The sequence below is a fragment of the Pristiophorus japonicus genome, unplaced genomic scaffold (genome assembly GCF_044704955.1).
Source record: "Pristiophorus japonicus isolate sPriJap1 unplaced genomic scaffold, sPriJap1.hap1 HAP1_SCAFFOLD_163, whole genome shotgun sequence".
Taxonomy (NCBI): domain Eukaryota; kingdom Metazoa; phylum Chordata; class Chondrichthyes; family Pristiophoridae; genus Pristiophorus; species Pristiophorus japonicus.
Window position 1 is genome coordinate 255,923 of NW_027251310.1, and position 10,901 is coordinate 266,823.

The 10,901-nt window shown below is 45.4% G+C and overlaps 1 non-coding gene across 1 annotated transcript; it reads right to left on the reverse strand.

Annotated features, from left to right (window-relative positions):
- Positions 1-6,968: 6,968 nt before the first annotated feature.
- trnak-uuu (transfer RNA lysine (anticodon UUU)) lies at positions 6,969-7,041 on the reverse strand. The gene has a single exon. It is a non-coding gene; the product is annotated as a tRNA-Lys (tRNA).
- Between the last annotated feature and the right edge of the window lie 3,860 nt (positions 7,042-10,901).

A 10,901-nucleotide genomic window follows, 5' to 3' on the forward strand; every position in this document is an offset into this window, starting at 1 on the left:
TGATGGTGTGGATGAGAAAAGGCCGAGCCAAAGTGTACTGTTGGAGATGATTTTGTTGTTTTTGAGAATTGTTTCAAAGATTTTACTGTGGTTGGTTCCATAGTGTAATGGTGAGCACTCTGGGATCTGAGTTCAAATCTCGGTGGAACCTGATTCCTTGTTGTCCCAGCTGCTGAAAATTTGGGACAAACAAGTGAAAGACATCTGGTGCTGGTGGGCAGTTTTGCTGCCTTTGTCATTGATGCTTGATCTACAAGTCTAGTTATCAAATCGTGTGCTCAACCATCAGTTACCTGTTACAAAATGTTGTAAACAGCTGTCTTGCTCTTTTCGCTTCGTTGCTTTTTACCTCGAATTACCCGCACACACTCCGTTGTAGTAAAGGCAGGATCGGGTCTTTTATTAAAACATTCATACCAAACAAACCAAGTATAAAAGTTACTGAGAACACTTCACAAAGGCAGCTTGCTTCGATTTCCGTGGCTGCTTGAGACACACACATTCCGAATGTCCAGTGTCTCTGGTGTCTGCGTGTGTGAGTCTTATCTTTATACTCTTATTCTTTCCATTCAGACAATCCTGACTAACTGCTTTCTGAATCTTTTAACAGACAGACTTAATATTGCTTGTTTAACCTACAGATGTCATTAAATTGTAACAAAGGTACAATCAAATATTTAACATACAGACAATGACCAATTACTCATTTCAATGGCTGAAGGCACCACATTGTCTAACAGTCTCTTTCCATCCAAACTTCAATCTTCCTGTTTTTTAATCCAAACTTCAGACTGAGTGCTGAAGCAAAGAGTTCAGCAATGCGGGACTGTGCTCCCACATTCCCCCACTTCTTCTCCTCGCCTCTCTGCAGGTCTTATCTGGGTAACATACATTTGCATGGTGGCTCGAGCTCGTTCAACAGCATTGTCCAGTTGTTGTCCTTGTTTTCCATTACGACATCCACAGTAAATCAAAATGACCAGCACGACCAGCTGAACCAGCACCAGCATAAGGACAGGGTGTATCATTGTGTTCATCACGCCTGTTGCCGTCGGGCTCCATCCCAACAATGACTCCCACCAGCTCACATGTCCAATCTCGTCCAAAGTTGTGTGCACGTTCTCGATTTCCGCAGTGTGATGGTTAATGTCCACAACGATTGCTTGATTCAAACTCTGTAGCTGTAGAAATGTTGTATTCCATTTCCGTATTTCCTTCTTCCAAATAGCAGCACGCTTCGGGTCAAAGTAGGGTTGTTGTAGATTCAGATTCTCAGGATGCCATTTTAAAGTCCGTTGGTCTGTGATCACCATATCCATTTTTACTTAAAAGTCAATTTTCAATTTTTGATGTTTCCAACTGAATTCCATGCTGTTTACATTCAGAAATGTAAACTCACAATCGGTGTCTTCGACTAAGTCTGTTACCCTCTGCACAGGTTTTAACAATTTCCTCTGCTTTGTGGGAGAAGTGTAACAACATAGAGTAAAGGATGACGGAAATGCTGAATAGTTAGTCGAGAGACCCAGTCCTTCCCTCAGTTCACCCTTCGGAACTGCTGTAATTCACTCTCTCGACATTTGCAACGATCCAACTTCTATTTCACATCCTTAAAGATCATGTTTGTAACTCCCACATTTGAGCTTTTCACTGAAAATCTCATCAGTTCAGAGACAGCCCATTCCTGCAGAAACTTTAAATGTTTCTGAACAAGCTTCTCCCACTGCTTTCATCTCTGACTGTTCAGTAACTGCTCCTCGTGTATCTGGGGTGTTGGGGAACTGTCTCTGAAGAGGGGAATCCCCTTCCTCCAGGAGCACCTTCATTTGTCCGGCTGACCCTGTGTCCATTTCCCGCTGCCCTTCCACACAAGCCTCGATAAGAGTATGGCCACCCCTATCCTGAAGTAAGGGTCCTAAAGGAACGACATGTGTGGTTGAGGCGCGGCATCCCTATAGGTATCCTCCCTCACCTGCGGAATCTACCTCCAACCTCAGCAACTGAACCGAGGTATCATTCCTGTCTGTGTCTCCAGCTTCTCTTTCCTGATTCTTCAACTTTTCTTTTAACTTTTCTAAGTCTTTAGCCAGTCTATCCCTGTCCTCTATCAACTGACGGCCACCACCTGGTCCTGCTCCTTTTATGTGATTCCTCGCGGGATTCATCCACTCAGGCACTTCTGCCTTCCATCGCTGTAACCCCTCTCTCACTTCCATGACTGAAATTCCTGCAGTTCCCTGATACAAGCTTTCTACCCTTGCCAACCATTTATCAAAACGTTCGTCCCCACCCCAGGCATCTACTTCCAGAACTACTGACGGGGGTAGGAGAGTCAAAATGATCTCTCCATGTGTACCATCCCTGTAATGACTGATATCAATCCAATTACTTCCCAAACTTTTACACAACTGGAATATACGTTCCCCAGCTTTTCTGGGTCCTTCCCCTGGTAATAATGCAATCCGCTTTATTAACTGTGGCCCTGAGAGAGTAGCAAAGATTGTAGCTATTATTCTACCAAGCATGAGACCTGGAAGTTGTTTCAAAACCTACTACCTTTCCCCGGTGATTCCCTAAAGCTCACAGAACCATGTGAACCCTCGGTTTCTCTGATATGTTCCCAGACTGCCACCATCCCAGAATATTACACCACCACTGGGCAAACTTATTAAGATCCTGAAGAGGTGCAGGTCCCACTTCACTAAGGATAGCTCTCATGTCCTGTAACTTGACCCCTCCTCGCTCATACCAGGTATCCCCAAAACCACTTAAGGTCGTGTTCCCTTCACGAGCTCCACAGGGAGTAGAGGAATCATGATCCTGCTCTGGCCTTGTCCGCTCGAGCGTGCTTCCCCCACTCTCCACATTACCGGAAGGTCGTGTGTAATGTTGTGGGGTGTTAAGCGTCTGAGTAACCGAAGATGCATTTAAGTGCTCCGCCTCTGATCCTAACGTTGCCACGTGAACCACACGGGTTCGAGGCTCCGAAGTCAGAGAAGATAAAGGAGCTGTGGATGGGAACGGTAGGCATTCTCCCTGTCCCTTAATCCCATTTTCAACTCTCAGACCCGGAGAATCCTCCGAATACCACCCGGCGTTATCACTTGCTGTCTCCGCTGGCCAACCTAATACCACCATCTGCTGCAGCTTAGATATTCCTTTCTCTAGATCTTGATTACACTTCTGTTCATCAGCAAGATGCTGATCCAGTGTCAGAACAGTCCTGGCTGCCCCGAGTGCCTGAAATCACCAATTCTCTACTTTTATACTCACTGCTGTTAGCTGCTCTCTGAGTTCTGAGACTTCCCTATCTCGAGCCTCAGACTCTTCTCCAAACGTTTGAATCCCCAGCATGAGACACTGCAACACTAACGCTTTTCTCTTTTTATCACTTTTTAACCCAAACACTTTAATCTTTTTTAACTGGACACTCTTCACTAAGGACTGCCGTGTCTCTCTCCATCCTCCTGTCATTGTTTCCTGTCTTATCCCATAAGTTCCCCCTTTCGACTCAATCCACTCATTAAGAAATGACTGGAGCTCAACTGAAATACATTACTAACTGAAGATCCCTTTAATCATGACAACTAAGAGAATGCTCACCCCTCGAACTGATGTGTGGGAAACACTTCTTCCAACAACTCAGCCAACTTTCTGTTTCATGTGGGGACTTCGAATAAGCCAACGAACTTTTGAAAATCATGTCGGGATCACCAAAATGTTGCAAACAGCTGTCTTGCTCTTTTCGCTTCGTTGCTTTTAACCTCGAATTACCCGCACACACTCAGTTGTAGTAAAGGCAGGATCGGGTCTTTTATTTAAACATTCATACTAAACAAACCAAGTATGAAAGTTACTGAGAACACTTCACAAAGGCAGCTTGCTTCGATTTCCGTGGCTGCTTGAGACACACACCTTCCAAATGTCCAGTGTCTCTGCTGTCTGTGTCTCTGCAGTCCATAAAAGTCTCATCTTTATACTGAAAAAGCCTTTCAACTCTTATTCTTTCCATTCAGACAATCCTGACTAACTGCTTTCTGAATCTTTTAACGGACAGACTTAATATTGCTTGTTTAACCTACAGATGTGATTAAATAGTAACAAGGTTACACTCAAATACTGAACATACAGACATCATCAAATCGTTTAGTCCTGAGTTTCCATTATTCCCACCGTAACAAGGTACTCAAATATTTAACATCCAGACAATGACCAGTTACACATCTCACTGGCTGAAGGCACCACATTGTCTAACAGTCTCTTTACCATCCAAACTTCAATCTTCCTGATATTTAATCCAAACTTCAGACTGCGTGCTGAAGCAAAGAGTTCAGCAATGCGGGACTGTGCTAACACAGAGCACAGGATTTGACAACTAGACTTGTAGATCAAGCATCAATGACAAAGGCAACAAAACTGCCCACCAGCACCAGGTGTCTCTCACTTGTTTGTCCCAAATTTTAGCAGCTGCGACAGCAAGCATTCAGTTTCCACCGAGATTTAAACTCAGATCGCTGGATTCATGTCCAGAGTGCTCACCATTACACCATGGAACCAACGATGCCAAATTCTTTGAAACATTTCTCAAAAACAAGATCATCTCCAACATTACACTTTGGCTCGGCCTTTTCTCATCCACACCGTCAGTTTCCCCACTTTACGCTCTGCTAATTATCGATGCAGAGCAATTCACACAGATACCGTCGAGGCTATGGGTTCTCAAGTAGCTGTTTCTGTTTCATACTGTTCATCACAGCTTGTACTTCAGTCTTGCCAGGTAAAAAGTGTGTTGGCATTGCAATGCATTAATGTAAAATACTTGGCATGAAAAGAAAATGCAACTTTTTATTGAGTGCAAAACATGCATTGCCTGCATTTCAAAAAGCGTTGCTTATTTCATCCTGCTGAATGCATATTGCACAGATAATCTCAGCACACATTGTGCAGGTAAAGGCAGCATTAGACAACAAACTGATTTCTCCTCCGCTGATTTGTAACAGGTAACTGATGGTTGAGCACACGATTTGATAACTAGACTTGTAGATCAAGCATCAATGACAAAGGCAACACAATTGCCCACCAGCACCAGGTGTCTTTCACTTGTTTGTCCAAAATTATTAAATTATTGATTCTCATTCAGTTAGCATTTCGTTAATTATGCAAATGAAGATCATCGGTTAATTAATGATGTTTTCCGGTGAATGCAGGATAACATTTTACAAACAGCTCCAAAGCGGGGCTCGAACACGCGACCCTAAGATTAAGAGTTTCATACTCTCCCAATTGATCGAGCGGGGCTTCTGCCAAATGCGGGTTTTTGTCGCTGATTGCAGCCAGGCGCCTGTTGGCTCCGCCCCAGATGTTTAAACTTGCTGTCGAGGAACTGCCAGGATCTTCTTGAATGGTGGACCATGCTCGAGGGGCCGAATGGCCTACACCGGCTCCGAAACCTTACATGTTTATCATCTCATGACTTTTCACAGGAGAACAAACTCGCCACTGAGCATGCAAGAGGAGAAAGCTCCAGAAAATATTCCCGCCCGGTGAGCTATCGCATGTGAGGCGAACGTGTTAACCGCTACACTGCGGAAATATCTCCACTTTCAGCACCAGGTCAGACGGAAATGTTAAGCGAGCAGGTGAACTGCTGAATCCCACTTTTGAAGAGTTGGTCGAGGTGTCAAACAATGAGTTTCACTCAATGATTAAAAGCAGAAAGTGTCAGACATTGCATTTGAACCTACTCCTCCACATGCAATTGCAATCCAAACACAGCACCTTTGACCGCTCAGCCATCCTGACTCGGTGCTGCTGTGTTTGGCCACCTGCAGGTTGATTTTGAACTTTTGTGTCCTGTCACATGAAATAAATGAGGGCAGCAGGCGTATCTCTGCCCGACACCGGGGAAGCAGTGAGACAGACCTTGGAGCAAGGGTCTGGTTATTAAGACACAGTAAAGAAAATATTGATTCCGGAATTATCTCAATGGTCAGGAACCCTGACATGATTTCGATAGCAGTGTCCTCATCTCGAGTGAGATGTGTTACCGTTGCACCACTTGCTCTGCACAACGAATATGAGATGTTTATCGATATGAACGTTCCTCAAAATAAGGGCTTTAAAATCCCCGCCCATTCACACTCGGAGTCAGAAGCAGCGCTCACTTGCCAGTCACCGTCCGTTTTTTTGTCGAACTTTTGTTTTTATTTCAGGGGAAAGCATCATTACTTAACCCAATGCCATCTTTTGCACAATGAAAGAAATGCTGACTGAGGGACAGTCGACACTTCAATCATTTCTTCTGTGTTTTGCATGTTAACTGTTAAACCAGATCCCATTTTACACAATTTTTGTCGGGGATTGTTTCAAAATCTTCATTGCTGATGACACCGGGAATCTGGGGCAACTTTTGTCAAATTTAACAGCACCGGTTAATCCTTCCATGCACAGAAAATAGAATCAGTAGTGAAGATAAAATCCCACGGTGCTCATTTTCAGATTCAACATCGTAGGATTTCAAATAAAGTGCAAGAATTTTACAGTGAAAAGATTTGGAAGTGTAATTTGAATTTTTGTCTTTAATGCCGACTTTGTGGCATCTGACTCCCGTTCATGCCTCTGCTGAATAAGAAAGGTGGGTTTGACGTTGACCAGACTGCACTGCCCCTGATATTTGTGAGCTCACCCTTTATATTCAGTGGTTTCTTGCCTTTTGATGGGCTGCAGTGTGGCGGATATCACGTTGGCCTCACACACGAAAGGTCCCCGGTGGATCCGTTTTCTCTCACTGAAAGTTATCTATTCTTGAAGTGAAATAAAGAGCAATTAAGGAATAAGGGAGCACTTTTGCCGGGAGAATAAATAGCAAATAAAAACAGCAATTGCTGGAAATCTCAGCAGGTCAGGCAGCATTTGCCAGGAGACGAAACTCGCTTCGGATTGTTCCACGATAGCAACTTTAAACATAATGTTTCCGCCCGGGATTGAACCAGGGACCTTTTACGTAAAAAGCAAACGTGATAACTGCTACACTGCGGAAACCTCTGGCACAGCTGACACAACAGAGGGGAGCTGACCAGTGAGCTCTCTCTGTGCTGATCGGGAATGTTTTGGCTCACCTGAAACAACTTCTGTCCCACACTGAAAGTTTTCAATTCTTCTCCTCCACTGCCCTTTACATAAATGTCACGGATCACCCAGCCACCGTGTTCACTTCCACATCCTCACAGTGGGATCACAGAGGCTCCTCCTGTCTCCCCGCGATCAGCGAACTCACCCAGTTTACAAAATTAAACCCCGAACACGTGTCCAGCAACGGGCAGGAGAAACAAGAGAATCTGTAAGCTCGGTCCGTAACAGAAAGTAATGGGGTTATTCATCGTGATTACAGCAATTACTAATCGTCTCACAGACCTCAATTATTTTTATTTGACAAATTGATCGAGTATCGTTACCAGGTTAGTGCGCCGGATCTTAACCCCTCGACCACCAGGGAACAGTTATGATACATGTCGATATATTTATATATATTTATGTATGAACGTGAATATCAACGGCGAGCTGCCTAGGCCTCATGGTGCAACGGTAGTGCGTCTAACTTTGAGCGAGAGAAATTAATTTCTACAATGAAACCCATTTCATCTTTTGTTCCTTTTTAAACACTAGAAACTGAGACGAGAAATAAATGGAGAAATAAAAGCACAGGGATATCGACAAGAGGAAGAGAGAAGAGGAAATACTGTCCCCACCCAGAACTAATGCAGAAACCCCTCTGCTGCGCTCGGGGTGGCCACCCACAGCCTGGATACACTAACGTCCCAACAGCTCATTGACTGTCAGAGTGGGACCGTGCGGCGCTTCAGAAGACAGGTCGAAAATGCAAAGTCACTGATTCGGTCTCGTGTGCTACTGCTACAAAGAATAGATACACACAATAACTTGCTTTTCTAATGGTTACACTTTATCGCCATTCTTGTCAAGCAGTTGTTTCGTTGGACCAGGGATATGATTCTCACTTCAGGGTTGTTCATGGCAATTTGCGAGAGATTCCACGTTTAAATACCGAATGAGCCCTTTCATTTTGCATCGAACTTATGCAAACAATTGTTATGTATGTAAACCTGTAAATACCTTGTTTAACCACCAGAGGGCTCATCCCCTGGAGTCCCAATGGATCCCACAATCCCTTGGGAGCACTTGTACTTAAGGAGGCCTCACAGGCTGGAGAAGCACTCTGGAGACCTGCAATAAAAGACTAAGGTCACAAATTACTTTGAGCTCACAGTATCTGGTCAGACTCTTTATTCATGCACTACAACTGGCGATGAGATACAGATGACGAACCCCACCGCAACGATGCAGAGACCAATGGGCATCCGGGAGAAATTTTCGGAGGGAGATGATTGGGAAACCTTAGTGAAGCGACTCGACCAATACTTCGTGGCCAGCGAGCTGGAAGGAGAAGCGAATGCTGCCAAAGGAAGGGCGATTCACCTCACTGTTTGCGGGGCACCATCTTATGGCCTCATACAAAAGCTGCTTGCTCCAGCGAAACGCACAGAGAAATCGTATGTTGATTTGTGCACACTGGTCCGTGAGCATCTTAACCTGAAGGAAAGCGTTCTGATGGCGAGGTTCCGGTTCTACATGTACAAAAGGTCTGCAGGCCAGGAAGTGGCGAGCTATGTCGTCGAGCAAAGACACCTTGCAGGCATTTGGAATTTGAAGGACATTTGGAGCACATGCTCAGGGACTTCTTTGTACTTGGCATTGGTCATGAAGTAATACTTCGTAAACTAATTTTGACAGTCGACACCCCAACCTTGAGTAAAGCTATAGCGATAGCCCAAGCGTTTATCGCCACCAGTGACAATACCAATCAAATCTCTCAGCACACGAGTGCTGTACAAGTACTGTGAACAAAGTAATGTTGTTTTCAAATCGTTACGTATAGGGCAGGCCTCACATGCCTGCAGCTGTACGTCTGCAGATGTCTCAGAGTCCATCATCAAGGGTGATGAATGCTAAGCCATTAACACCTTGTTGGCGCTGCGGGGGTGATCATCGTTTCCATTCACGCCGCTTCAAAGGATACGTTTGCAAGGGCTGTGGAACAATGGGACACCTGCAACGAATGTGCAGGCAAGCTGCAAACCCTGCTAATCCTGCAAACTACTATGTTGTAGAGGAGGGCAGATCCACGGCAGATCACAACGAACCAGAGCATCAGATCGAGGAGGTAGAGGTATATGGGGTGCATACATTTACCACAAAGTGCCCCCGATAATGCTGAAGGTTGAATGAAATGGACTCCCAGTGTCAATGGAGCAAGACATGGACGCGAGCCAGTCCATTATGAGCAGAAAGACTTTCGATAAATTGTGGTGCAGCAAGGCCTCAAGGCCAGTCCTGACTCCCATTCGCACTAAACTGAGAACTTACACAAATGAACTGATTCCCGTAATCGGCAGTGCTACTGTAAAGGTCTCCTACGATGGAGCGATACACAAGTTACCTCTCTGGGTGGTACCGGGCGATGGCCCCACGCTGCTCGGCAGGAGCTGGCTGGGGAATATACGCTGGAACTGGAACGACATCCGGGTGCTCTCGCCCGTCGACAACATTTCGTCCGCCCAGGTCTTAAACAAATTCCCCTCGTTGTTCGAACCAGGCATCGTGAAGTTCCAAGGAGCAAAAGTGCAGATCCACCTAATTTCCGGGGCGTGACCGATCCATCACAAAGCGAGAGCAGTACCGTACATGATGAGAGAGAGGGTGGAGACCGAGCTGGACAGGCTGCAACGAGAGGGCATCATTTTGCCGATCGAATTCAACGAGCGGACCAGTCCGATTGTTCCAGTCCTCAAGGGAGAGGGCACCGTCAGATTCTGTGGTGATTACAAAGTAACTATCAAATGTTTCTCCCTTCAGGATCAATACCCACTACCAAAAGCAGACAACCTTTTTGCGACGCTGGCGGAGGAAAGATGTTCACGAAGCTGGACTTGACCTCGGCCTACATGACGCAGCAGCTGGAGGAATCATCGAAGGGCCTCACCTGCATGAACACGCACAAAGGTCTCTTCATTCACAACAGATGCTCATTTGGGATTCGATCAGCCGCGGCAATCTTCCAGAGAAACATGGAAAACTTACTGAATTCGGTCCCGCGCACCGTGGTCTTCCAGGACAACATCTTGGTTACAGGCCGGAACACAGATGAGCATCTGCAGAACCTGGAGGAGGTTCTTAATCGGGTTAATCGCGTGGGGCAAAGGTTAAAATGCTCAAAGTGCGTTGTCCTGGCGCCCGAAGTGGAGTTCCTGGGGAGAAGAATTGCGGCGGACGGCATCAGGCCCACCGATTCGGAGATGGAGGCAATCGACAACGCACCAAGGCCACAGAACGTGACAGAGCTGCGGTCATTTCCAGGACTCCTGAACTACTTTCGTAACTTCTTACCGGCTCTCAGAACACTGTTCGAACCACTGCACGCTTTACTGCAAAAAGAAAACGAATGGGTATGGGGTAAAAGCCAAGAAAATGCCGTTGTAAAAGCTAGAAAACTGTTATACTCAACCAAATTGCTTATGCTGTATGATGCATGTAAGCGTTTGGTGCTAGCATGTGATGCGTCGTCATACGATGTTGCGTGTGTATTGCATCAAGCTCATGAATCTGGGAAATTGCAACTGGTTATTTATACATCCAGGAGTCTGTCTAAGGCTGAGAGGGCCTACAGCATGATCGAAAAAGAAATGTTAGCATGTGTTTATGGAGTAAAAAAAATGCATCAATATCTGTTTGGGCTCAAATTTGAATTGGAAACTGACAATAAGCCACTTATTTCCCTCTTTTCTGAAAGTAAGGGGATAAATACAGATGCATCGGTCCGCATTCAG